This window comes from Cervus canadensis, chromosome 15 (genome assembly GCF_019320065.1).
Source record: "Cervus canadensis isolate Bull #8, Minnesota chromosome 15, ASM1932006v1, whole genome shotgun sequence".
NCBI lineage: Eukaryota > Metazoa > Chordata > Mammalia > Artiodactyla > Cervidae > Cervus > Cervus canadensis.
This window is the reverse complement of record NC_057400.1, coordinates 42,138,911-42,165,206: the sequence shown is the minus strand read 5'-3', so window position 1 is coordinate 42,165,206 and position 26,296 is coordinate 42,138,911. Positions and strand designations below refer to the sequence as shown.

At 40.0% G+C, this 26,296-nt stretch overlaps 1 long non-coding RNA gene across 1 annotated transcript; it reads right to left on the bottom strand.

Annotated features, from left to right (window-relative positions):
• Nucleotides 1–1,394: 1,394 nt before the first annotated feature.
• Nucleotides 1,395–7,323, bottom strand: LOC122453815. The gene is made up of 3 exons (XR_006273187.1): nucleotides 7,066–7,323; nucleotides 6,858–6,971; nucleotides 1,395–1,714 (listed from the first exon to the last, which is right to left on the bottom strand). It is a non-coding gene; the product is annotated as an uncharacterized LOC122453815 (long non-coding RNA).
• Nucleotides 7,324–26,296: the final 18,973 nt, after the last annotated feature.

Genomic DNA, 26,296 nt, shown 5'->3' with positions numbered 1-26,296 from the left:
CCACATTGTAGACTTACCATTTTATTTGTTAATTATACCATAAGAAAGTCGAACAAAAAAAGATTGTGAGTGAGACTTTAGCCTCATCTGAAGTTCTGCTGGGGAAGGATATGCTTCCAGTTGTTGGCAGAACTCAGTTTCTTGCTGGCTGTGGGTTTGGGGCCACCCTCAGCTCCTTGAGGCATCTATAGTTCCTTGACACATGGGGTTCCCCAAATGGCCACTTGCTTCCTCAAAGCCATCAAAGGAGAGATTGAGCACCTCCAGCAAAATGAGCTTATGTATCAGTTCAGTCCAGTCGCTCAGTCTTGTCCGACTCGTTGCAACCCCATGAACCGCAGCATGCCAGGCCTCCCTGTCCATCACCAACTCCTGGAGTCCACCCAAACCCATGTCCATTGAGTCGGTGATGCCATCCAACCATCTCACCCTCTGTCGTCCCCTTCTTCTCCTGCCTGCAATCTTTCCCAGCATCAGGGTCTTTTCCAATGAGTCAGCTCTTTGCAACAGGTGGCCAAAGTATTGGAGTTTCAGCTTCAACATCAGTCCTTCCAATGAACACCCAGGACTGATCTCCTTTAGGAGGGACTGGTTGGATCTCCTTTCAGTCCAAGGGACTCCCAAGAGTCTTCTCCAACACCACAGTTCAAAAGCATCAATTCTTCGGCATTCAGCTTTCTTTATAATCCAACTCTCACATCCATACATGACCACTGGAAAAACCGTAACCTTGACTAGACAGACCTTTGTTGGCAGAGTAATGTCTCTGCTTTTTAATATGCTGTCTGGGTTGGTCATAACTTTCCTTCCAAGGAGTAAGTGTCTTTTAATTTCATTGCTGCAATCACCATCTGCAGTGATTTTGGAGCCTAGAAAAATAAAGTCAGCCACTGTTTCCACTGTTTCCCCATCTATTTGCCATGAAGTGATGGGACTGGATGCCATGATCTTAGTTTTCTGAATGTTAAGCTTTAAGCCAACTTTTTCACTCTCCTCTTTCACTTTCATCAAGAGGCTCTTTAGTTCTTCTTCACTTTCTGCCATAGGGTGGTGTCATCTGCATATCTGAGATTATTGATATTTCTCCCAGCAATCTTGATTCCAGCTTGTGCTTCTTCCAGTGCAGCTTTTCTCATGATGTACTCTGCGTATAAATTAAATAAGCAGGGTGACAATATAGAGCCTTGACGTACTCCTTTTCCTATTGGGAACCAGTCTGTTGACCCATGTCCAGTTCTAACTGTTGCTTCCTGACCTGCATACAGGTTTCTCAAGAGGCAGGTCAGGTGGTCTGGTATTCCCATCTCCTTCAGAATTTTCCACAGTTTATTGTGATCCACACAGTCAAAGGCTTTGGCATAGTCAATAAAGCAGACATAGATGTTTTTCTGGAACTCTCTTGCTTTTTGGATGATCCAGTGGATGTTGGCAATTTGATCTCTGGTTCCTCTGCCTTTTCTGAAACCAGCTTGAACATCTGGAAGTGCACGGTTCATGTAGAGCTTATGTTAGAGAATCGCAAATCACCTATTCCCAATCACGTTTGGCATAGTTGGTTAGTGTCTCAGATGTGTATATGGAGAATCCTGGCTGTAGGATACATCAAATAATTTATCTGATAGAATGAGGCAAAGTCTTCCTGAAAAGAGGATATTTTCCCTAAGACTCCAGATAATAAGGAACCAGCCATGAGAAGACAGAGGTTAGGAGCATTCTGAAAAGAAGGAACAGAAAATAAGAAATGTAGTTATACCTACAGAGAGACCATATTATCATGGCATTATAACTTTGAATTTTGCTTCTGTGTCTATTTTCTCTATCATCTGATGCTCTGTACAGGATAGCTCAGAATCAGCATATCCCTGGTGGTCCAGTGGTTAAGAAAACACCTTCCAATCAGGGAACACAGGTTTGATCCCTGGTGGGGAAATTCAGATCCCAGATCCCATGAGGCAACCAAGCCTACATGCCACAGCTAGATAGAAGTCCATATGCCACAACAAAAGATTCCACATGACACTATAGAGATCCTGCGGCAACTGAGACCCAAAGCAGCCTGACAAACAAGTAAATATTTTTAAGCAATAACAACAACAGAAAACTAATTATCTCAGAATCTTCAATGTGTATTATGCAGTAGACAATCAGCAAATTTACTTAATAAAAGGGAGAAACTTTAAATAAATAAATAAAATTTTTAAATTAAACCCATTGCAAGTTAACATAAATAACAAATTTTTTATGGGGGGAAAAATCCTTTATTTTCCAAAACAACAAAAATGTAGTTCCCCAAATGGTGTCATTTTCCATGTTTTGAAATTTATTTCATTTCTAATTTAATATAAACCAGCTGGATTCTCATGTCTGCTGCTGAACTCAATCTGTTGTGCTCTCAAACATCACATAGCCTCTGGAAAACTCCACTGTAGAGTCACAAGACAAAAGGAAAAATTGGCTAGTGATATCTTAGAATCCTTAAGCATAAAGTTATAACTTGATAAAGTTCTGGAGGAATTCCAGGGCTCCTCCCCCACCCCAATCTATACTTTGAAATTCATTACTTAGTTGGATTAAAACAAGCATCAAATTCTTTCCTCTCTCTGTTATAAAACTCAGGTACTCAGCTGAAACTGAAAAATAATGATGATGAGGGTAAAAACACTAACATAAAATCTGGTCCCTCGTTGTCCACTTGATTACATGGATGGGACTATTTTTAAGCTAGACCTGTGTGTCACTCTAGAGGTGACTGGATTTGTTGAAGTCATCTCCTACCCTCTAAATCCTCCACTGCTCTCATCGCTACTTGGTTACTCCATGTTCCTCTTGGAAGATAGTTTAAGATTCACTCTTTTTAGTTCTACTCCTCTTATACTTCTTGATGAGTTCATGATCATAAAAGTGATGCTTTCCATGTCTGCCCTCTCAATTCCTTGCTCTCCCTTCTTTCATTGATGTTGCCCTCCCCTTCACCCTGGCTACTCATTCCCATGAATATACCCTTGAATAACTGCAAACTCTCCACAATCTCAACTTTAAACAACCTAGTTTCTGGCCAATAGCTACTGTTTTTGTTTTTTTCCCTCCAGTTCACTTCCTATACCCCAGTTTCAATAATCTCTCAACTCCACAAATACTTCCAATCCATTGAGCCTACAAAATTTTCACTGGTTCTCCTTGTATCCTCACTCACTTTCCCATTATCCAGTTTAAATTCCATGGTCACTTATTATAATCACTCCTGTAAATTTGCTCCCAATTTCTTTGCCTTGCTCTTGCTTCATCCCACTCTCTAGGATTATAACCCTATTCTGGTTAAATACAATGTCTGCCTACTCTATGCCTACACCCTCCTGGTTGAACATGCCTAGAGAAAAAGCCACTGATAACATCAATCTAAATTCATGATTACCAAAATGTTCACAAGTGAGTTTTTCTTTCATGGACACGTTCATAGGTCTCCAGTAGGATCTCTCCTGAATGGCTCCCCCGAGATTCCCTTGTCTCAGACAGGCAGATGCATCCTATTATGGATTGTCAAGCGAAGGGTGACCAACCATTCTAGTTTGTTTGGTAGTACCCCTGTTTCAGCATTTACAGTCCCAAGTTCTAGGAAACGCTTCAGTCCTGGAAAAACAAGAATGGTGGATCATTCTAGTCATAGGTGCCCTGTAGCCCTTCATTAATCTGATAGCAACTCCAACTGCTGGCTTCTGGTCCTTTGCTCCTTTAGGGCCTTATTAGATAAAACCAATGATAATCATACATTGATTCACCCACACAAGTGATTCACATCTCTGGTCCACAGAAAATATTCTTTGGCTGTTTTGAAATCTAGAGGTATAAACCCTCCATCCTACCTGAATCCAAATATTTGCAGTGGTCATCTGCAAAAGCAGCTTCTTGTACTTCCCCTCCCTTTCCTGAGAGGAATTAAGTATGTCTTGGGCCCATTGGAACAGACTCCCTCCCATGGCCTCTAGGAGGGTTTGGTGATGGCCAAGAAGCGTCAATCGGTGTTGGGTTTGGGCTTCTCAAGAAGATACACGTTCCTCACAGATGTTGGTCATGTCTGTATATAACCCTCATGATACGTTCCTCACAGATGTTGGTCATGTCTGTATATAACCCTTATGATACGTATGGTGAGCCCATAAATAACCCTACCCTGGGGCTACCTACCTTGCTTACTCTATGGTGGAATAATAAAAACTTAAATTACTGCCACCTTTTAAAAATAGTAGTAATTTTAGTAAAACAATAAATAAAATAAAATGATATTTTAAGCAAAATAATAATAACCAATACCAAATTTTAATATAATAAGATTTATAATAAAAAATAACACTTTATCTTGTTGCCATTACTCTAAGTCTTCTGAGAATTGGGCACTAGTCTACTGAGAATCGCAACGGCTTGAAATACAGTTCAAAATTCTCCAAACAGACACTCTGAAGTCTCTTCTTACTTAAGTTGCAGTAAAGGACATAATGATGGCTCAGACGGTAAAGAATCTGCCTGAAATGCAGGAGACCTGTGTTTGATATCTGGGTTGGGAAGAGCCCCCGGAGAAGGGGATGGCTACCCATCCCAGTATTCTTGCCTGGAGGACTCCGTGGAGAGAGGATCCTGGTGGGCTACAGTCCATGGGATTGCAAAGCATCAGGCTAGACTGAGTGACTAACACTTTCACTTTCACCATTTCCTATAATGGAGCAACTTCTCTTCCCAAAGAAATCATTTCAAAATTCTCCTCCATATCAGCTCCTTCCATATGAAAGTGATTGAGGAGTTTCAGACACGAGATGTAAACTTTTCACATTGTGATCTGGCTACAGAATATTATCTCAAGTCTATATATTGGAGTCTCAGTCTCTAACTTTAATTTGAGCGTTCTGTATACAAGATTATCCAAAATGAAAACTGTACCCAGTAAGTGGCACCTGCAGAAATATGTGCAGAATATTTGTAGCAGATTGTATTTTCCACCAAATGCGATAGCAATATTTATGTTCTCATATAACCTTGACATCCTTCCATCAAGCAGTGGAATCTATCCTTCTCTCTCCAAATATGGGAAACCTCAGTGACTCACTTCTAAAAAATACAATGTCATGGGAGCCTGACTTCCTAGATGAGGTCAGAAAGGGCCATATAGCCTCTGGCAACTTCTCTTTCTCTGGCTCTCAATCAAGACCAGCTACATAATTGGTGGGACCCAATACAAAATGAAAATGAGCAGCCCCTTTTGCAACACTTAAAAATTTCAAGACAACCACCAGAGAACACTACACCAAGGCTGAGATGAGTGTGGGGCCCTGTGTGAGGCACAGGTCACCAGCCAGATTGGCTGAAGATGCTTATCCTTGACAACCAGCCACCACGTGGAGAGAAAGTCTAGGCTAAACAGAGCAGTCATGCGTACCTCTTCTAGCGGACAGCCCTAGAAAGACCCTCAGCCAGTAGCCACATCGACCACCTGACATGTGAGTAAAGGGGCATTCAGACAATTCCAGCCACCAGGCCTCTAACCTTCTGGATGAAACTCCAGACCTAATAAAAACAAGCTGCCTTCATTGTTAATATAACTATAGATTTTTTTTTAATGCCACTATATTTTGAGATTGTTACACAGCCATGGTAAGTACAACAACCTGATTTACAGACACAAGACATGAAAGACTTGCAGCCTAGTCACACCTGCGCTTTCTCTGCTCTTCAAGCATCTGCACACAACCTGTCTCCTCAGACACGAGTCCTCCTGTGTTCTGCTGAAAAAGCTTCAACCACCACAACAGCATGGTGATAGAACAAGTGCAAGTCTCCCCTCTTCCTAGAGCAGCTCCTGCCTTTTAGCACCTTTGCCAGCTTCAAAGTGTAATCGTCCTTGGACTTCCTGTCCAGCGGTTAAGACTCTGCACTTACAATGCAGGAGGCATGGGTTCGATCCCTGGTTAGGGAATTAAGATCCCACATGCTGCACGGAGTGGCCAAAAAAAAGCTTAATCATCTTTCACCTTAGAGCTCCCTTTACAGGGTTTCAACCTCAAGACAGGAGGGCCACTCAGAACATCCAGCCCTGATTCCACAGGCAGCCTTTCTGGTACACTCACCAATGGGACAAGCTTCCCGACTGTAGTTTTGGGGTTACCATTCCAGCGACCATGTATATTAAACTGGCCCAAAGGAGTGGCTTTAGAACTTAGATCAGAGATTTTTATTTATATTTATATCAGGGTTTCTAGGAACATGAGGGTCTACCTTTTCATTAGTTAAAAACAACAATCCGGTCTGTAATCACATACAATCCATTATTTGACTTAAACAGCTGTTGGAGGCCATTGACTTCGTCTTTCCGCCTGTTTGTTTAATGACTTTGGAAGTCATATCTCTCAGAATTTAAAACACTCAACCCAAAGCAATTTAATGTTATTGCACTCTAGAAAAGAACTACAAAAACAGAGATTCCAACTAAGAAGTTTAGACATTTTTTAGGTTTTACAAATTATGAAACCATGACCACAGAAAGAAGCTCATCTATTATACAAAATGATGTCATGAGTTATTTTGAAAAAATATAGGAATGTTCTCAAAGTAAATGTTGTTTTTACCATAGTAAGTTATTCGGTGCAACAAGTCACTGAAGTATCTATCTGCTCTACTCTTAACAATTCCCAAATTTAGTCATTCTTTTTTTTTTTTTCTTTTTTTTTAGTTTAGTCATTCTTAAGTGAAGATGTCTTTTATCCCCTGACTTTTCCTGTCAGTCATATATTAGTGCATGTACCATTTCAACGCCATGTAAACACTAACTTAGATAAATACACACTTTAAAAAAAATCTAAATAATCTCCAACCTTGAAAAGATTTCTTGGGCTTCGCTGGTGGTCCCGTGGTTAAGAATCCACCTGCCGATGTAGAGGACATGTGTTCCATCCTGGCTCGGGAAGATTTCACCTGCTGCAAGGCAACTAAGTCCATACACCACAATTACTGAAGCCCACAGGCAGCAATAAAGACAGAGCAGTCAAAAAATGAGTTTTTAAAAAAGAAAAGATTTCTTACATGTCTCTTTGGTATCCAGTTGCCAAACAAACATAAATTCAGATTTTATCAAACTTGCTTTCCATACTGAAAATGTAATTATTTGGGACACACCAAGCATAATAAAAATTAAAATTAAAATAAAATGGCACTGTATCCTTAAGGGGTTAAATTTCATTATTAAAAAATAAATCTGTGAATTTCTTTTTTCTGTTTTCTTTTTTCTTTTTCCTGGACCAGTCCAAATTGAACCAAGCAGGATCATAAATTGGAATATCAAAATACTCACAGTCCAGATTCTCTAAGGGACCATCCATATTCACTGTAGCACTACAAAGTAGAAATAGCAGTAAACTATGAGGAAATGTGAACTCCTTCCTGGGAAATTCCAAAACAGGATGTTCAAGAACAATGAAAATCTGCCCTGCCTACTGGTATATGAATGATGAGAGCGACTGGCCAACCAAATTCTGTCATGATATAAATGGAAACAGTATCATTTGATTAAGGACTGGGAATGTTTTCACAGTATTTAGCTCCAAATTAACTCACTTTTATAAGCTTGCTAAATAAAGTCATCTTGCTTATCTCATTTTTTTCCTCTCTACAACCTCTCAAGGTGAGTAATACTATCCACCATTACTGGAAAGAAGTCCTGTGTTCAAGAGCTACTGGCTGTGTACAACACCCTTGACAGTCAATCAGACACTGCGCTCATCCATCCATCTGCTCATTCACTTACTCTTCAAAGCCAAACTTGTGGTTAGTACGTACGAACAGCACACACTCCCTATGGAAACAGATGGGGAACTTGACCACTGCCTTCCAGACTGAGTGGTGCAATACAGGAACCCGCTTGTGGAGGCACTCAGGGCTCCCTGGAAGAGGCAATACATTGCTGAACCCTAAACAGAGATAATCTAGTGAAACCGTTTTAATCCATATATTGTCTAACTCGGCACTTCTCAAGCTTTGTTCAAAGGAACACTAATGTTTGGCTTAATATCAATACACATCCTGTGGATGATGGAATATCCCAATTAGCAATAGTTATCCTGTGGTCTGACCTAGCATTTCATTCATTGTAAATAATTAAAGTTGGCCCACTGGTTCACCAATGAAGCTGCTGAATTTGATCATTCAGAACTAGCCCAACATGAATTGGCTCATTTATGCAATAAGACCCCACAGATGGGCTCATAGCTGACTCCTCTGACCTGGTGGGATGAAGGCACACCCCAGAACAGGTGTGGTATCACTGCATCTGACCACAATTCTCAGCCTTCCTGGAGCTAATACTCTGGGTAGCTTTTCTTATTTGCTTAAGGTGAAACTGGACATTCTTTGGATGAATTTAGTGGGTGTGGTTAGAAAATAATTTATTTAAAAATCAAGCCAGAAGCGATAGTAGGATGGATTGTTAACTATTTAAGAAAGAGAAATCAACTTATCACAGAAGCTTTTTGGAGCCGCAGGAGGCAAAATCATCTATGTACCAGGGTGAGGTCAAGTAGCACACACCACAGAATACCACTCAGCCCCCATATTTCCCTGGAGAACAGAAAAGAGTCAGGCAGGTTGTCTGTTTAAAGTAGATAATCTGAGCAGAGGACTGTTGAAGTGGAAGTCAGAATTAGATTAGTTAGAAAAAATTTGAAGTGAAAAGAAACCTCTCCACTTATCTCCAATTGTGCACAGCAGCAGCCAGACCTCCACTAAAATCTCGAGAAAACACACCCCTTTGTGAATTAGAAATTTGGCAGCAACCTCTGTAGGTCCACTTCTTCAATATATTTCATAATACATATACAATATATATTCAAAATACATATAGAAGTCTCAAATGGGTGCTGGTAATCCCTTCTAAAGCTTTCCCTCAGGATAAAATTGGCAGTCCTGGGAATACATTGTAGGAGTTCTAAGGTTTGTTTACGCTTGTCACGTTTTTAAGTGTTTGAAGCAAGATAGCACAAGTTCGAGGTGGAAGGGATGCCCTCGACAACAAGACAGGGCCCATTCCAACATCTAAAGAGGCTTTGATAGCCCTTAGCACAGAATCCTCCTTATTTCAGATGATACTTCATACTTGTGAGTCACCTCCTTGAACACTGTGGACATTTGCCCCAAGGCTCCTGTTTGCTGCAGTCTGAATAGTGACAAAGATTTGTTGAGTATTTGCTCTGTTCTAGCCTCTTCACATTAATTATTTCCTATCTTGGCAGAGGAGCAGGACTTTCTGATTCAGAAGTATAAAACCCTCGTCGCTGATGCCTGCAAACTTGTCCCTATGGCACCTGACTCGGGGCAGAGCAGGAACACACTTCTGTCCCTCATTCAGAGTCCTGGTTCTTTTCTACGGTTCACGGGAAGGCTAATGTGCTATCTTATTCTACTGAACTTCACACAGAGGGGAGGAGTGGGAGAAAAGAGGAATTGAGAAAACAATGCTTGGCTTTCCATGTGATGCTTGTGAAGCTTTCTTCCTTGAAGAAAGCACAAGTTGCAGAGAAGGTCATATTCCTCCTCTTTCTACATCTCTCTTCCTCCACCCTTATTTTCTTGGCTCTTTTTCTAAAACCCGTCTTTGACCACAAGAGAGTAAAGAGTGGATTTGGGCAAAGAATGTTTGAAACAATACTAGTTCTCTCCTCTTTATTCCAAGTTCCACAAACCATGAAAAATCACTTTTCTAGTATTTAGCATCCCTACCTAAGCACCTGCCATAGATGCTCTGTCTCCATGGATCCTCCGCCGTCACAACTGATCAGTGCTCTCTGCACGTGACAGAAACACGAGTGAGGACACAGCACCATCTCCATACTTTGTGGATGCTTAGTTTGTTTTAATTCTTTTTTAATTTTGGGATTTCAAAGCAAAACCAAATTGAACTTTTTAAAAAAACAAGTTTTCCAAACTACATAAACAAGTGATTCTTTTTTTTTTTAAACAAGTGATTCTTACAGGAAGTTTTCCAATAAACCATTTATGACATTTGACTTTACTCTGTTTTACAAAAACCAAATCAATCATCACTGATCCAGTCCAGTGAGAAATGAGACTTAAAAACAAAAACCAACAAAATAAAAAGACTCGTTTTTTTAGCTTTCTAAGGAATTTTCACAATTAAACACAATCATGTGTGTATGTGTATTTGTGTGCAAGTAATCTTTTAAGTTTATTTACTCATTTAGCAAATATATTTCAATCATCTACAGTATACCAAGTTTGCCAACTCATGCTAGGGGCTGAAGATAGAGTATTTAATAGAACGGTGTTGTGATTATTTATTGCTGTATAATAAACCACCCCAAAATGTAATTTTAACCTTACTACTATAATTCATTATGATCTTTCATAGTTCAATAGGTTGATTAGGCTCAGCTGGGCAGTGGTCACATAGGTCTTTCATGTAGTTACAATCAGATACTGGTTGAGGCTGAAGTCACATGAAGGCTTGACTGGTCTGGACGTACCGGACTAGTACAAGGTGTTTGCTTGCAACCTGGATGGCTGGAACAGCTGGAGCTAGCCAAATCTGCCTTCCTGTCTCTCTCTCTCTCTCAAAATCGCTCTCTCACCATCTGGTCTATGCTCATAGCCAAGTTAGGCTTCCTTACAGCCAGGCAGTGCCAGGTAACCAGAGTTATCAATTTCCTCCAGAGCACCAAAAGACCAAGGCAAACACTACAAGGTTTCTTGCGACCTAGCCTCAGAAGTTATGCAGGCTCAATTCCACTGAATTGTATTGGCTACATAGGACAAGACTGGATTCACTGTGGGAGATAACTACCCAAGATCCTGAATGTAGGGAGACATGGTTTGTTGGGGGTCGTCTTTAGAAACTAACCAAGGTAAACAAGCATGGTCCCTAACCTCTAGAAGCTTATAGTAATTAAATACTCTCTGAAATAAGAGTTGTAATTTTAATTACTAATTTTGGTTTTGTCATACTATTGTGGAAGAATTGTTGCTTTCGAACTGTTATGCTGGAGAAGACTCTTGAGAGTCCTATGGACAGCAAAAAGATCAAACTAGTCAGTCCTAAAGGAAATCAGCCCTGAATATTCATTGGAAGGACTGATGCTGAAGCTGAAACTCCAATACTTTGGCCACCTGATGCGAAGAATTGACTCATTGGAAAAGACCCTGATGCTGGGAAAGATTGAAGGCAGGAGGAGAAGGGGGCGACAGAGGATGAGATGGTTGGAAGGCATCACCGACTCAATGGACATGAGTTTGGGTAAACTCCAGGAGTTGGTGATAGACAGGGAGGCCTGGCATGCTGCAGTTCATGGGGTCACAAACAGTGGGACAGAACTGAGTGACTGAACCGAAGTGATACTTATCCAAATTTTCTATAATGAACATGTATTGCTTCAACAACAAAAAGTATACTGTATTTATAACATGCTGAGAGAAAAGAAAAGTGAACAGCTCATCCTTATACTTATTTCTGGAACTTGGGCTTTCTAAAATCACCACAGAGGATGATAAATTATCATAGAATACTAGTGCGATGTTCGGCAAAAATGAAGACTACAAGGTGGCCAGGAGTGTAGCTCACAGGACTTCAGGGTCAATAGTCTTATGAAAGAGGAGTAAAGCAACAGGGTATTTCCTAAATTCTCTTAAAGGCAGAAACCACATTTTGACAAAGGAGAGAGTCAAAGGCTTGGATTTGTCCTAGAACACTGATGTTCTCAAGAGAGAAGTGTTTTGGCCATGGTGCTTATGCGATACCATTTGAACTAGTTCCAAGAGACTTTGTCCCAAGTTTCCAAAAAGGACTGTAAGAATAAAAGAAGGGGAAAGAGTAAATATAATTAAATACAGTATGACTCCACAGTGTGTGAGAGCAAGAGATCAAGTCCACCCTCTGAAGATTCCAATAAATTGAAATATTGATGGTGAAGAAATGCTTTCCTGTCTCAGATGGTTATACAGATGGGAATAGGATGGCATTTCAGTGGCAGGAGCCCATGCATGGTAACCAGAATCACAGACTTAGTGGTGAATGTGGTGGCCAGATGAGCACTGAGCCACAGCTCATGTGGCTCAGCCTCAAATCTAGGTCATAGACAACGACATTTAGTACAGAAACCGAGGTTTTATTTCAAAATAACTCAGATTCTTCACTTTACATCTCAAGAACTGTTAAAAACATTGAGCTACCCAGTCCACAACGCCACCTTAAAATTATCTTCCCTTTCTGTATGGGATGTCTGCTATTCCTCCCCTCCAATGTGCATTTTCCTTTCCTTCATTAGAAGTGTACACCTAGAATAAAATCAGATGATTCCCAGGTGTGGTCAAGTGACTAAGCAATTTCCTTAAAGTATGTCGGCAGGCCCCCTGTGTCCCTTCTTCCTTTATGCTGGCAATAGTACAGACAATTTGGCTGAAACTGAAACATCTATTTTGGACCATGGGAGAGCACGCTAAGAATAATGGAGCAGGAAATGGATCCCAAGTCCTTGATGGTCATGGAACTTCCAGGACGGTGAAAAACTACCTACATTTGGACTTTGTGAGTGATCAAGGAACAATCTTCTATCTTATGTAAGCTATTATTGTTCAGAAGTTTTTCTTGCTTGCAGCCAAACATAATCTTAACTCATTTAAAGTCAAATCTGTACATTCCACATTTTCCTTTCCTAAAATCCCTGAGAGAAACACGTCCCTACATGCAGTCTCCAGAACGCCAGCTCCAAGAGAGAAATATCTCCCCTTTCTGATGAAAGGAATGTCTGATGATTAGAGGGAAGCCTCTAATCACTCCGCCCCCTCCTTTCCTCCAGACCCCGAGGCTCTAGCTGCCTGTCCTTATTCTCAAATTCAGCAACCCACATTCCACATGCCTGGTAGGCACAGCCTAACCTCTCTTTAGGAGGAAGGGGATAAGGAGTTAAAAGCTGTAGGAAGATTCATACTTCAATTGCTAAAGCACACCACTATTTTCAAAGTAAAACAATGAAAGAAAAATGTCATTGTTAACAAGACACCTTTTTACATGTGCAGATAACTTTATTGAAACATGTAATTTTTATTTTCTTTTTGAAATAAAAATTGAAGAGGGAAAAATTGCGTAACTTTTTTGAGATGATATCTGAGAAAGAGCATGCTTGGGGCAGCAATTAAATCCTTTCCACTCTCACATTTACATGCCATTTGAATGCATTACTTCATCTTACCTCTAAACAACCCTGAGGGGTGAATATTATTACCATCCCCTATACACAAGACAAAGTTGAGGCTCAGAGAGTAACAATGTCTTGCTCAAGTTCGTGTAATATATCAAGTTGTGTTTTTTGTTCTCCGATAGTGGCTGCCCGGCACCACTTGTCACATCTTTGACATCAGGCTTAATGCTGTGATGATCTGCTTGGGCCAGTGAAATGTAAGTAGAGGAAAGTAGTAAAAGTGTTGACTAAAACAGTTGTGTTAGTTGTGTTCCATTCTTTGTGACTTCATGGACTATAGCCCACCAGGCTCCTATGTCCATGGAATACTCCATGCAAGAACAGTGGAGTGGGTTGCCATTTCCTACTCCAGGGGATCTTCCCAACCCAGGGATCAAACTTGCATCTCTTGCTTCACCTGCATTGGCAGGAGGATTCTTCACCACTGTGCCACCTGGGAAACCTGAAGGCCAGGTGCCAATTCCCAACACAAGCTTTAAAGCATTTCTTCCACCTTCTTTTTCCTGGCATAGACCTGTGCGCCCCAGGTAACTGCTGGGTCATTGATCAAATACACAGAGCTGAGCCCCAGAAGATGCACAATGCACATGTATCCTGAGCAAGAAATAACACCATGTTTATTTGTGGGTCATTTGTTCCTGTCATATAATTTAGACTAAGGTGATCAATGTACAAAGTGAGTGAGTAAAAATCCTGGGGCTGAAAGATCATCCCATTTAAGGCAGCATTTGCTTAGCACCGCCAGACATTCCAGCAGGACCCAAAGAGCAGAAGGAGTTATAGGCAACTATCTACTCCCAATCTCATCCCCCTTCTCTCATGTTTGGAAGTTCTCCAATCTACCTAGATCTCAGAGATAATGCGAGTTTGGTTCCAGACCATTGCAGTAAAGAGAATATCCCATGTGCATTTTTTTGGTTTCCCAGTGCATATGAGTTATCTTTACCTTATACTGTGGTCTATTAAGTATTCAACAGCACTATGGCTAATAAAACAATGTAATGCTTTGGTTAAAAATTACTTTGTTGCTAAAAAATAATAACCATCATCTGAGCCTTCTGTGAGTTGTAAGCCTTTTGTTGGTGGAGGGTCTTGCTTCAGTGTTGATGGCTGCTGACTGACCAAGGTGGTGGTTGCTAAAGGTTAGGGTGGCTGTGCCAATTTCTAAAAATAAGACAGCAATGAACATTGCCTCATTGATTGTCTTTTCCTTTTACAAAGAATTTCTCTGAAGCATGCAATCCTGTTTGATAGCATTTTGCTCACAGTAGAACTTCTTTCAAAATAAGAGTCAATCTTCTCAAATGCTACTGCTACTTTACCAAGTAGTATAATAGGTTTGTGTAATATTCTAAATCTTTTGTTGTCGTGAACTGTACCAGCACCTCAACTGTGGCTGCCATGGCTGCCAAGGAAGACCCAAGATGCCCAGATTTCACGGCAAAGTTAAGAATCAGCTTGAGAGCTGGGGGACAGGAGCTTAAGGGTCACAGAAATCCTGCTGGGTAGGACACACCTTGGTCATCCTCTCCAAGGCTGTTGTGGCCTGAAAAACATTATATACAGTTTATTGTTTATTCACTTAATACACTGATTGTATTTGCCATAGCAGGTGCTTTGTTGCTAAAAATATTTTTCCACCACCAACAAATACATGGGCTACTCATGATGCCTTTGAGCTGCATGAGGGTTCCCACCTCTTACTATCAGTAGAACCACCATTTATTTGCTATAAGAGAATAATGAGGACATTTTCAACATCGATAAGGAAACAAAACTGCCTCACTTTCAGTTTTATGGAAAATTACTGTTTGACTTTTATTTTTTTGGAGTCATTATGGATTTTAGCAACTCCTTTAAAGTTTATTTTAAAAAAACTCATTTCCTCTAAGGCTTACTGAAAACCCTAAAGTATAGTGAACTGAATGGAAAAACATCTTTACCAGGGCAAGTGATATGAGGAGATGTGGAGAAAAACCCCGGATACATTTCTGATGTTTTTGTGGCAAAGATACCTTCTTTGAAGGGTCTCTGTAAACTTACTAAGAACCTGTTTATCCAAGCAGGGGGCCCACACTTTAGCTGTTTGACCCAGTCCTAAAGAGAGTGAAGTCTGAAGGCAAAGGAAGAGGATTAGAAATCGGAACAGGAGACAACTCAAAGATTCAAAGGAGTAAATTGTGCAGTTTGCCAAACAGGTTTGACGTGCAGTACGGAACGGATACCGAAGCCAGGTAAGGTAATATTTTACTTGCTACAGGACAACTTGACTGTGTTTTGTAACTGGATGCATTTCTATGTTTAAGTGTTCCGACAAAGCCGTGTGTGTGTGTGTGTGTGTGTGTGTGTGTGTGTTTGCCAAAAGCTAAGAAGAAAGGGGATTTTCCTCACTGTGGCAAAGCTAGCTGAAGAAATCTGTTTCTATATGCTGTAAAATCCTGTAGCAGCAGCTGCTGTAACTGGACAGCCAGGGGAGAAATGCAAAAGGCAAGATGGAAACAGCCATTATAACTGATACTATGCCCCTCACTTCTCTCTGAAGATTCCTTTAACAGCTGTTAGTGTTCTTTTTCACTTTTTGACATGAGTTCTATATTTTAACACTCTTTCCCCCAATCTCCTCACGGCCACTTTCTCACCTCCCTCAGGTTTTGCCCAGATGGCCCCTTCAAGTGAGCCTTCTCCGACCTCCCCATTCAAAATTACAGCTCTAAGCTTCCCTGGTGGCTCAGTGGTAAAGAATCCACCCACCAATGCAGGAGATACAGGTTCGCTTCCTGGTCCAGGAAGATCCAACATGCCGAGGAGCAGCTAAGCCCATGCCCCACAGCTACTGAGCCTGTGCTGAGTCTGGGAACCACAACTACTGCACCCATGCACTGCAACCACTGAGGCCCAAACACCCTAGGGCCCGTGTCCCACAGCGAGAGAAGCCACAATGAGAAGCCCAGACACAACTAGAGAGTCACCTCCACTTACCACAACTAAAGAAAAGCCCACTCATCAGTGAAGACTCAGTCCAGTCAAAAATAAATAGATAAAATTGCAGTTCTTTCCTCTCTAAACCAAAATTCCCTATTCCCTATCTCTACTTATATTATCCATAGTCCTATTTTACTCTTTTAAAGTGTAATATTTAATGTATACAAAAGGATATACATATACATGTAAATGACAAATCATGTTAATAAAAGTTCACCACAACTTAAGAATTGAAACATTTTGAATACTCTGTCCTCTTTCTCATTGTATCCCTGATATGTGCGCCAGGAGAATGTACATGATAGCACACATAATCACAATACAAAAAAACTGAAAGCAACAGAAATACCCATCAAACAAAGAATAGATAAGTGAATTACAAAATATTCCCCACATAGAATATTCATTTGGTGGAAATGAATGAACTATAGCAATACACAATGAGCGTGGAGAAATCTTAGAAACATAATGAGTAGAATAATTAAGTCCCAGAAGACCAAACTGAATATGATACCATTTATATAAAGCTCTAAAACAAGCAAAACAAAATTATTAGCATGAATCTTAATAAATGTTAGCACTATGATATATTCATTATTTTTATCTTAGTTTATGATTCAAAGAGGACTCTTCCAACTTCAACATACATACATGTAAAAATAATGTTTTCTAAATTCATGCCAGTTTTAAAAACTCTTAGTTCCAAAGCCATGAAACTATATTTAGACCTCTAAGCTGAAAACAAGAATCAATCTTGACATCTTTTGTTTCTTGCCCACCATAAAAAACTGGCTACCCAATCAGGTAACTGCCTCTTGAATCTGGCCTCAGTCTTCATCCAAGTTCAGATCATCCTTAGATCAGATCATCAACTTTGAATTCTAACATTTAATAATTTCCTAACTCATCCTTCTATTTTAGTCTATTCATAAAGTATCTTTCTGTGAGTTATGCAGAATATTAAATTTTTTAGTTTTTATTTCAATGATAAATTTCAAATTATTTAATGAGCATAATTGACTTATCAAATAGCTTAAACCTGACACAAATTTGTACTTGAAACAGTTTTATTTATTTCTCCAATGGCCACATTCATTTGTACTAGGATAAACCTTCCTTTCAGGTTTCCCAGGTGGCGTTAATGGTAAAAAACCCACCTGCCAATGCAGGAGACATAAGAGATGCTGGTTCGATCCCTGGGTTGGGAAGATCCCCTAGAGGAGGGTACAGCAACCCACTCCAGTGTTCTTGCCTGGATAATCTCATGGACAGAGGAGCCTGGTGGGCTACAGCCCACAGAGACTAAAAGAGTTGGACACAACTGAAGTGGCTTAGCATGCATGCACACAAACCCGTCTTTCAGTTACTTTCAGATAATTTCTAATCTAGTTCATTTTAATCCAGCCAGAATTTTATTCTCATAGAGCTCCCTCCCTCCCACGCCTAGCTCATGCTGCTTGACCTTTTATGGCTTGAAATCTGTAGGGCACAAGAGTGCCTTGATTATTGCCTCTTCTCTGGGAAGCGTAGGTGGGTGGGGGAAAAAGAGTTACGGAAAGGGATGACTGGGGACTACTTGAGGATGCTGTTGCAGTTCTCTCTTGGCTACACTGGTTACTTATTCACTCCCTCAGTACAGCAGGAATCCAACTGATGCCTCTTTCAGGGGGCAGAGTGAAGTTCACTTTGGGGCACAGGGTGTTCTTGCTGGAGGGCCCACATCACCAACTGATTCTGAGGATAGGAGATCTGATCCAGCTAGACTTATTCCCATCTCTTTATCCCGTTATCTGCTGCAACCAGCTCATACTGGCCAACTGTTAAATTTTTAGAAATTTTGTGGTCAGGATGTTAATCTGTTGGTAAGCTGGATAACAGCCATGGCGGCTGCTTTATTTATTTGTGGCTGTGCTGGGTCTTTGTTGCGGTGTGGGCTGTTCTCTAGTTGCAGTGAGCAGGGGCTGCTCTCCAGTTGCCATGCACAGGCTTCTCATTGTAGGGGCTTCTCTTGTTGAAGAACATGGGCTCTAGCACGCGCGGACTTCAGTAGCTGTGACACGTGGGCACGTGGGCTCAGTACTTGTGGCTCCCAGCCTCTAGAGCACATGCTTAATAGTTGTGGTACATGGGTTTAGTTGTTCCTCGGCATGTGGGATCTTCCCGGACCAGGACTTAAACTCGTGTCTCCTGCTTTGACAAGCGGATTCTTTACCACTGAGCCACCAGGAGAGCCCCTTTCTATGATTTTTTGAAGGTAAAATTTATTAAAGTATGATATATATACAGAAGAATGCCTGAAAGATTTCCATACAGTGCAACATCCATGCTGCCAAAAGTCCGACAAAAATCCAACATCAGGGTCTACCTTGTGATTCCTCCTAGTCACTTGCAGCAGAAAAGAGAAGCCGTTCTCAACTCAGTCAGAATTCCTGACACAGAATCTATCAGCATAATAAAATAGAGGAAAATCTTATCTGACTTCTAACCTCATAGGTGATTTATGCCTGAATAACATCTTTATTGAGATATCACTCACATTGCCATATAATTTAATCATCTAAATTATTTAATTTGATGGCTTTTAACATATAGATAAACTGTGAAGCCATAACCACAATTTAAAATTTTAAAACATTTTCATCAGCCCACAAAGAAACCCCATATTCATAAGCAGTCATCCCCTAGTCTTCTTCACTCCTGCTTAGCTCTGAATAAGACTTTGAAATGATTATCTCTTCACATTCTTGAGATCTGACGACAGAAAAACTTAATTCATTGATCTGCCACTAATCAAACATTTCCAAGAGCTGAAATTAGAAACTAATTTAAATGGCATTTCTTCCCTTAGCAAATCTGATATTGATATTTCCTATAAAAACGTGAAAGGTGCTCAATATTGGCACTTTGTCAAGGATGGGTAGTCTGCATCTGGCTGGTGAAGTAGACAAGCACATGTACAGACAGCAGAGCGCCACCTCGGCTGTGCTGAGCACTAATAGTGGCAGAGTAACAAGTGCTATGCGTTTTTCCATGGGGACCTCATGACACTCTGTGTTCCATGAGAAAGGAGAAAACAAAGCCTTTGGCCATTTCTTTAGTCCTAATTGGTGTATCTAATGCCTAATAGTAAGCACTCCAAAATGAGAGGTACCACCTATTTGTCCTCAAATTTGGAACTTAATTGCTAATTTTAGAGCCTAAGGAAAAAGACTTACTTATTATTCTATGAATAAGCACATTCTGGATTATACAGATGACTATCATATAAAGATGCCTTTTTAATGTTCCATATTTGTTTCTTGTGTTAGTCTCATAGCTGTGGTAGTTTTCAAATGTGGTTGAAAATTCTTCAACACTCCTCCCATTGTGACATGGGGTCTATGCCTCCACTCCCTGAATCTATATAGACTTGTGGTCTCACTGTAACCAGTAGAATACAGAGAAAATTACCTTGTGTGACTGCTGAAGCCAGAACAGAAAAAGTGAAGCAAGCTCTATTTTGTGAGCTGGGACACTTGGGAGCTCTGAGCCGCCATGTAAGAAATGGGAGCTACCACTGAGTTCTGCCAATGATTTGACTACCCTGGGTTCCACGCATTGCGGAAGCTGAGTCCACCCACAAAGGCACGTACTGAAGCTCCAGCCAACTGCCCAGCTGAGGTCCCAGCCCAGAGGAGCATCATTCACCAGAGTAAAGATGTTGAGTTATCGCCAGCCCCTGAGTCTTCTCAGCTAAGCCCCAGGTATCCTGGAGAAGAGAGAAGCCATTCCCAGCTCAATCTGAATTCGTGACTCATAGAATCTATCAGCATAATAAAATGACTATTTAAGCAGCTAAGTTTTGAGGGAAACTTATAGCAAATGGAGGTCAAATGACTTCACAGCATGTGATATAGATGAAAGATGTGCAATAGTTTGAGCAACAGAAAGAAGTGGAAGAATTGAATTATCTTAAAACATGAGGTATTATAGGCATGCTGAGATCTCATGATTAAAGACATTAATTTTTTTTCCTGAATTAATTTTAGCAAAACATACTCCTTCATGTTAATGAGAGTGTGAACTTTAGAATTCATATGGTTTTGTTTTTATTGTATCAATCAATTTTGGTTCTTTAGTTGTATAAAAATTATAAGCAAAAAGAATTTATATGTAATTAGCCAAAGCTTATATATATAGGATATCTATCATAATAAAAATACATGTCAATCCTAAAAAAGTCTTCAAAAAAGATTTCTATTAAAAGGATGCATGGAATCATCAGATTTGGGAAATACTGTCTTCTGCTTAATAACCCACCATTAACCTGTTGCCTTTGGATTGAGTCCAAACACCTCTATAGGAAACACAAGTACCCACTCCTAAAGTGTCCTGATTTCTGTCTTCCCTTTATCCGTTTGTTTTATGTTCTAACCACCTTGAAGTTCTCCCCCACCTCTTTAGGAATTCCCCCTCTCCCTAAGAGACCCATCCTCAGTGCCACTTCTGTGAAAGTCTTTCTGGACTCCCCAAAGAATTCTCTCCTCTGTGTTCCTACAGTGTTTCAGTAGGGTCTGGCAGGAAACAGACGGCACAGTCGAAAGAATTATTCGAGGACATTTCCTGAAAGCAGATATGACTGGCTGACAGATGCAGGCAGCCCCACGTGGAAGGAGAAGGGGGATTCGATACCTCACCTCAGCTATCCCTTCCTCTAATCTGCTGCCCCGGTCCCCATCGGTTGAGCCTAACCAGAAGCCAAAGGGCAAAAGAACCCATTGATATAGCCCACTCAGATGAGCTTCCCCAGAGAAAAGTGCAAGGTGGAGATTGAATATTGGGGCAAGGGAACAGAAGCTATCCAGGTTTTTTTATTTATTCTTGAATGACATTCTATGCTATGACCTTTTTCATGATTGCTTTCCTTTTGGACTCACCCTGCCATTAGTATCTCCATATGCTCTTTGCTTGGCAAAAGCTACTAGGACTTCCCTAGTAGATCAAACAGTGAAGAGTCTGCCTGCAAAGTAGGAGACCTGAGTTTGATCCCTTGGAGAGGGAAATAGAAACCCACTCCATTATTCTTGCCTGGGAAATCCCATGGATAGAGGAGCCTAGTGGGCTACAAGTACATGGGATCGCAAAGAGATGGACACGTCTTAGTGATTAAACAACAACAATCTTTTAATAAGCGTTTATTGAATTGATGAATTAATAAGAAAATGACATGGATGAAAATACCAAGAACATTACTTGTATTTTTGAATATTCTCCAATTGTTATTTAAAATTTTTTTTCTCTAGTTATTATTTTATTTCTATTTTTTGAAATCCATTTTTTTCCTAAAATAAGCTTGTGATTTTTTTTCCTGAGTAAAGCAGCTATTTGTATTGTATTTTTGTTTGTTTGAATCTTGTTAGTGAGATTTTAGTTCTTTAAGCCAGTTAGAATGGTATCTTATAATAAAGCTCATTTTAATCTGCTTTATTTGTGTGTATATGATTGTGGGACAATTTTAATTTATAAACTAGGACACATTTATGGCACATAGTTTAAAATTTTCCCTTCAGTTTTGTACTGATTTCCTAAATTCCTTTACACTATTTGTATGGATCTTGTCAATCAAATTTATTCTGTATAAGAGATTAATAGAGGGATGCTGCATTATAAGCTTTCCAGTTTCCTTGAATGATTTTTAGTATTCTATAACACTTTTTTGTAATTAAGATTTAAATACCCAATCCCTCAAGACTTGCCATACAGAGAGCTGTCAATCAAGGAATTGGCAAGCTCTATGAACGGCATGATGAAATCTTTATCCCTACTCTCTGATGCCTTCAAGACCAGCTTTTGCAAGTTGATCCTTCATTTCACATGTCTTAGAACTCACTCACACTTCTTATGCTTAGAAATGTAACACACAGAGTGACAATGTAATCCACAGCTAATAAGTTAGCGGCTATAAAAATGAACATCCACATTAACTTGCCAAGCATGGAGGCTGGAGGTGTTACACTGTACTCGTGTATATATGTCTGCCAGGGCAATAGTACATATGCCTTTGGAGATGCTTCTAAGTTATGCAGAGAAGCCGACAATAATTCTTGAACTTTGTTGTCAGGATCCAGTTTCATTTAAGAGCCATACCAACAGCATCAAAACACTTGGCCATGATCAGCTACAATCCAACCAAAGAAGAAAACATACGAAACTAGCCCTTGGGTTGTAAATTTTGTGGAAATAAGGCTATCTCAGTACTCTCTGTTGTGAACTAGTTTCGAGTATAATATGCTTTCACTGAAAAAATAATAACAATGAAGGAATTAAAAATCTTTTCTCTGCATATCTCTTAAATCATTACACAGTCAAGTAAAGTGAATAATTACTATTATTATTTACAAAAAATTTTTATCTAAAATTTATGTCATCATTACAAGTATAAAAACATAATGCCATCACATTTTTTAACTTACATTTAAAAGTTTGTTTTTGGAGTTTATTCTGTTACAAACAATATTTAAAAAAAAACTGAGCTCTACCCATCAAAATCTAATATTAAATTTACTTATCCTGTACATTGGGATAGGATGTTTGACACATAGTGCTTTAAACATTTATAAACTCTTTATATATATATTCTCTTAATGTGTTGTACTTATGAATGTTTTTAATAAATATAAATTCTCTTACCTTTACTCAATATAATTTTTTTTAATCATGTGAACTTGTGATCATACACATGAGGTAAGATCATCTTGAGTCCATGGAAAGTTGAGCAGAGATTTATGTTAAATGGAAGCTGGGCTATATGTTGGGAGGAAAAGGAAGCCAACATTATCCTGTGTCTATTATGGTACTTGTTTAACATCTCTTATTTTGTTACCTATAAGAACCCAATGAAGTAGTTGTAATTTATTGCTATACTGATTCAAATGTTAAATCTCAATAAGGTTGGATAAACTGCCCAAATTCACAGGACTGGTAAATAATAATGCTGGGATATGAATCCAGATCTCTTTAAAAAGTGTGGGGTTTTTTTGTCATTCCACACCCTCTTTCAATGGACAGGAAGTACTACTTACTACAAGCTCCTCAAAGAGAGGAGCTCTACCCAAAGCACCATTGTGAATCTGACTGTCCATCTGTTTCATCCATTTATTCCATAAGTATACAGTCAGTGTCTACTCTGAGCCAGGTACTGTCCTGGGCCCTGGGAATACAATGATGAACAAGACAGACAAGGGGTCCTGTCCTTAAGGAGTGGGCAGACTATGAAAAGTTCAGAAAAACAGAAAGGCAGTGGTAATATACAGAGGTCACTGCTACAGGCAGAGGGGAACAGACATGCAAGGGGGATTCACATTTGGGGAATCTGGGAAGGCAACTTAGAGAAAGCAACATTTAAACACAGACAACAAACAAGGAGTTTCAAACTGAAGCTGAAACTCCAATACTTTGGCCACCTGATGTGAAGAGCTGACTCATTGGAAAAGACCCTAATGCTGGGAAGGATTGAAGGCAAGAGAAGGGGACAACAGAGGATGAGATGATTGGATGGCATCACCGACTCAGTGGACATGAGTTTGAGTAAACTCCGGGAGTTGGTGATGGGACAGGGAGGCCTGGCTTGCTGCAGTCCATGGGGTAGCAAAGAGTTGAACACAACTGAACGACTGAACTGAACTGAACAAACAAAGAGGGCTAACCCAGGTTATCAAGCATTGTAAGGTATTTAATCTTTGAAGGGGTTAGTGTTCTTAATCTAACTTCCGGTAATGCGGGACATGGGGGATGCTGATGGGGAGAGAGCTCCCAGAAAACAGTACTGAACAACCAGAGGTTGGGAATGAAGAATAGGACCACATTGAGAAGGTGGCAGGAAAGAAGGGGAAGGGAAGCAGGTTACAAAGAAGTGTACAGACATGTTCAAAGGATTGGAGATGAAAGGATCAGTGTTGCATTTGAATATAATCTCCCTGAGCTGGGTTTCCCTGGTGGTTCTGCTGGCAAAGAATTCGCTTGCAATGCAGGAGACCTGGGTTCGATCCCTGGGTTGGGAAGATCCCCTGGAGAAGGGAAAGGCTACCTACTCCAGTATTCCAGCCTGGAGAATTCCATGGACTGTATAGTCCACAGGGTCGCAAAGAGTTGGACAGGACTGAGCGACTTTCACTTTCACTTCCCTGAGCTGAATTTAGAGAACTAAAGAAGGAGAGGCAGATGGGGAGGGCAGGGAGCCTGGAGTCAGGGACCACTAAGAGAAGGGGTGGTGGCCTGTGCTCTGATTGGCCCTGGGAACTGGGAACAGGGACTCTTGGGGAGGGAGGGAGAGCACCCTGTGAGCTGTCCATGAAGTTTTGTTAAATTTCTCAGGACAATTGAGAGGAAAGTGAAAGTGAAAGTCGCTTAGTCGTGTCTGACTCTTTGTGACCCTGTGGACTGACTATACAGTCCACGGAATTCTCCAGGCCAGAATACTGGAGTGGGTAGCCTTTCCCTTCTCCAGGGGATCTTCCCAACCCAGGGATCAAACCCGGGTCTCCCACATTGCAGGCGGATTCTTTACTAGCTGAGCCACAAGAGAAGCCCAAGAAAACTAAAACTATTAATGCAGGTGATATCCTATCACAGAGAACTCCACAGGAAACAAGTATTAATGAAAACTCCCAGTGGAGGAAAGTGGAGACTTCTCAGAAGCTCTAAAGTATAACTCTTCCTTTAAAAATCTTAAACTGTAGCATCCCGAGGGAATATCTCTAATAAAGAAGGACTCAAGTCTTTTAAGGTGTTTATCTTTGAAGGGGCTAGAGGTCTTAATCTAACTTCCTGTAATAGGACAGGAGCAATTCTTTCCTCTCTAGTCAAGGTGCAGTCATTCTACAATTGTGGAGCATTTTGTTGTTTTCCACATAAAAAGATTCACTCCACAATTAATGAGCCTTTTAGTTTGCGCCTTACGTTTATGCTACACCATACCATCAGATGCTCATTATCTCCTTCATTAAGACTGTCTATTGGATGCATACAAACTGAAGAAGAACATTAGCTCTTTTGAATAATTTAGAGTTGTGAATTCTCACTGTACAGGGACTAAAATATAAGCGATGGAGTTTACTTTTGAACATTAGTCAGAACTTTCAACCCCAAAATGCTTCATCTATTTCTTGACATTCCCATTATTATATTTCATTAAAATTATTAATTTTTATACTTGATTAACAATGTATATTAGCACATTGTATTCAGTACAAAGTAGTTTTAAAAAATGAAGCTTTTTTTTTTTTTAATACATAGTCTTTAGTGAGCTAAAGGGAGATTTCCCAAACCTCCTCAACACCATTCACCTCTGACTCAAAGAACACAATAACGAGTTGCTTCACAAAATGTTATTGACTTTAGGGCTAGCTAACAGTAAATCAATATATTTTTTATAATTATAAGGCTCATATTTAATTACTGGGTATAAAATAACATAATTGGATCTTCTATCATCAGCTACTTGTTTATTATCTTATGGAATTATGGTATCATATTCCTATTTTGCAACTATACTTAAAGCAATTTTTGAATTTTGGAGATTTAAAAAAAATTTTGAAGTGTACTGTGTTACTATCAGAACATCAGTTTTATATAAGTATAGTATAGAATGAATTGTTTTAGGAATAAACTCTGGACATATCAAGTTATACTATGTGAAATCATAATTACATAGATCAAAAATGGTCAAGGTCAATATCATATGGTTCAAATCAAATCTTCTCATACAGATTTTCTCATCCATTTTCATTACCAGGAGGAATTAGCAATGGTTTTGCTATTGTTCAGTTGCTAAGTCCTGTCTGACTCTTTTGCAACCCCATGGACTATAGCCCTCCAGGTTCCGCTGTCGATGAGATTTCCCAGGCAAGAACACTGGAGTGGGTTGCCGTTTCCTTTTCCAGGGGATCTTCCAAGCCCAGGAATTGAACTCGTGTCTCCTGCATTGCAGGCAGATTCTTTATCACTGAATCACCAGGGAAGTCCTTTACCCAATCATTAAATGAATGCTTAAAGGAAGTACTGTTCATATAACATATAGCTCATTAATCAAT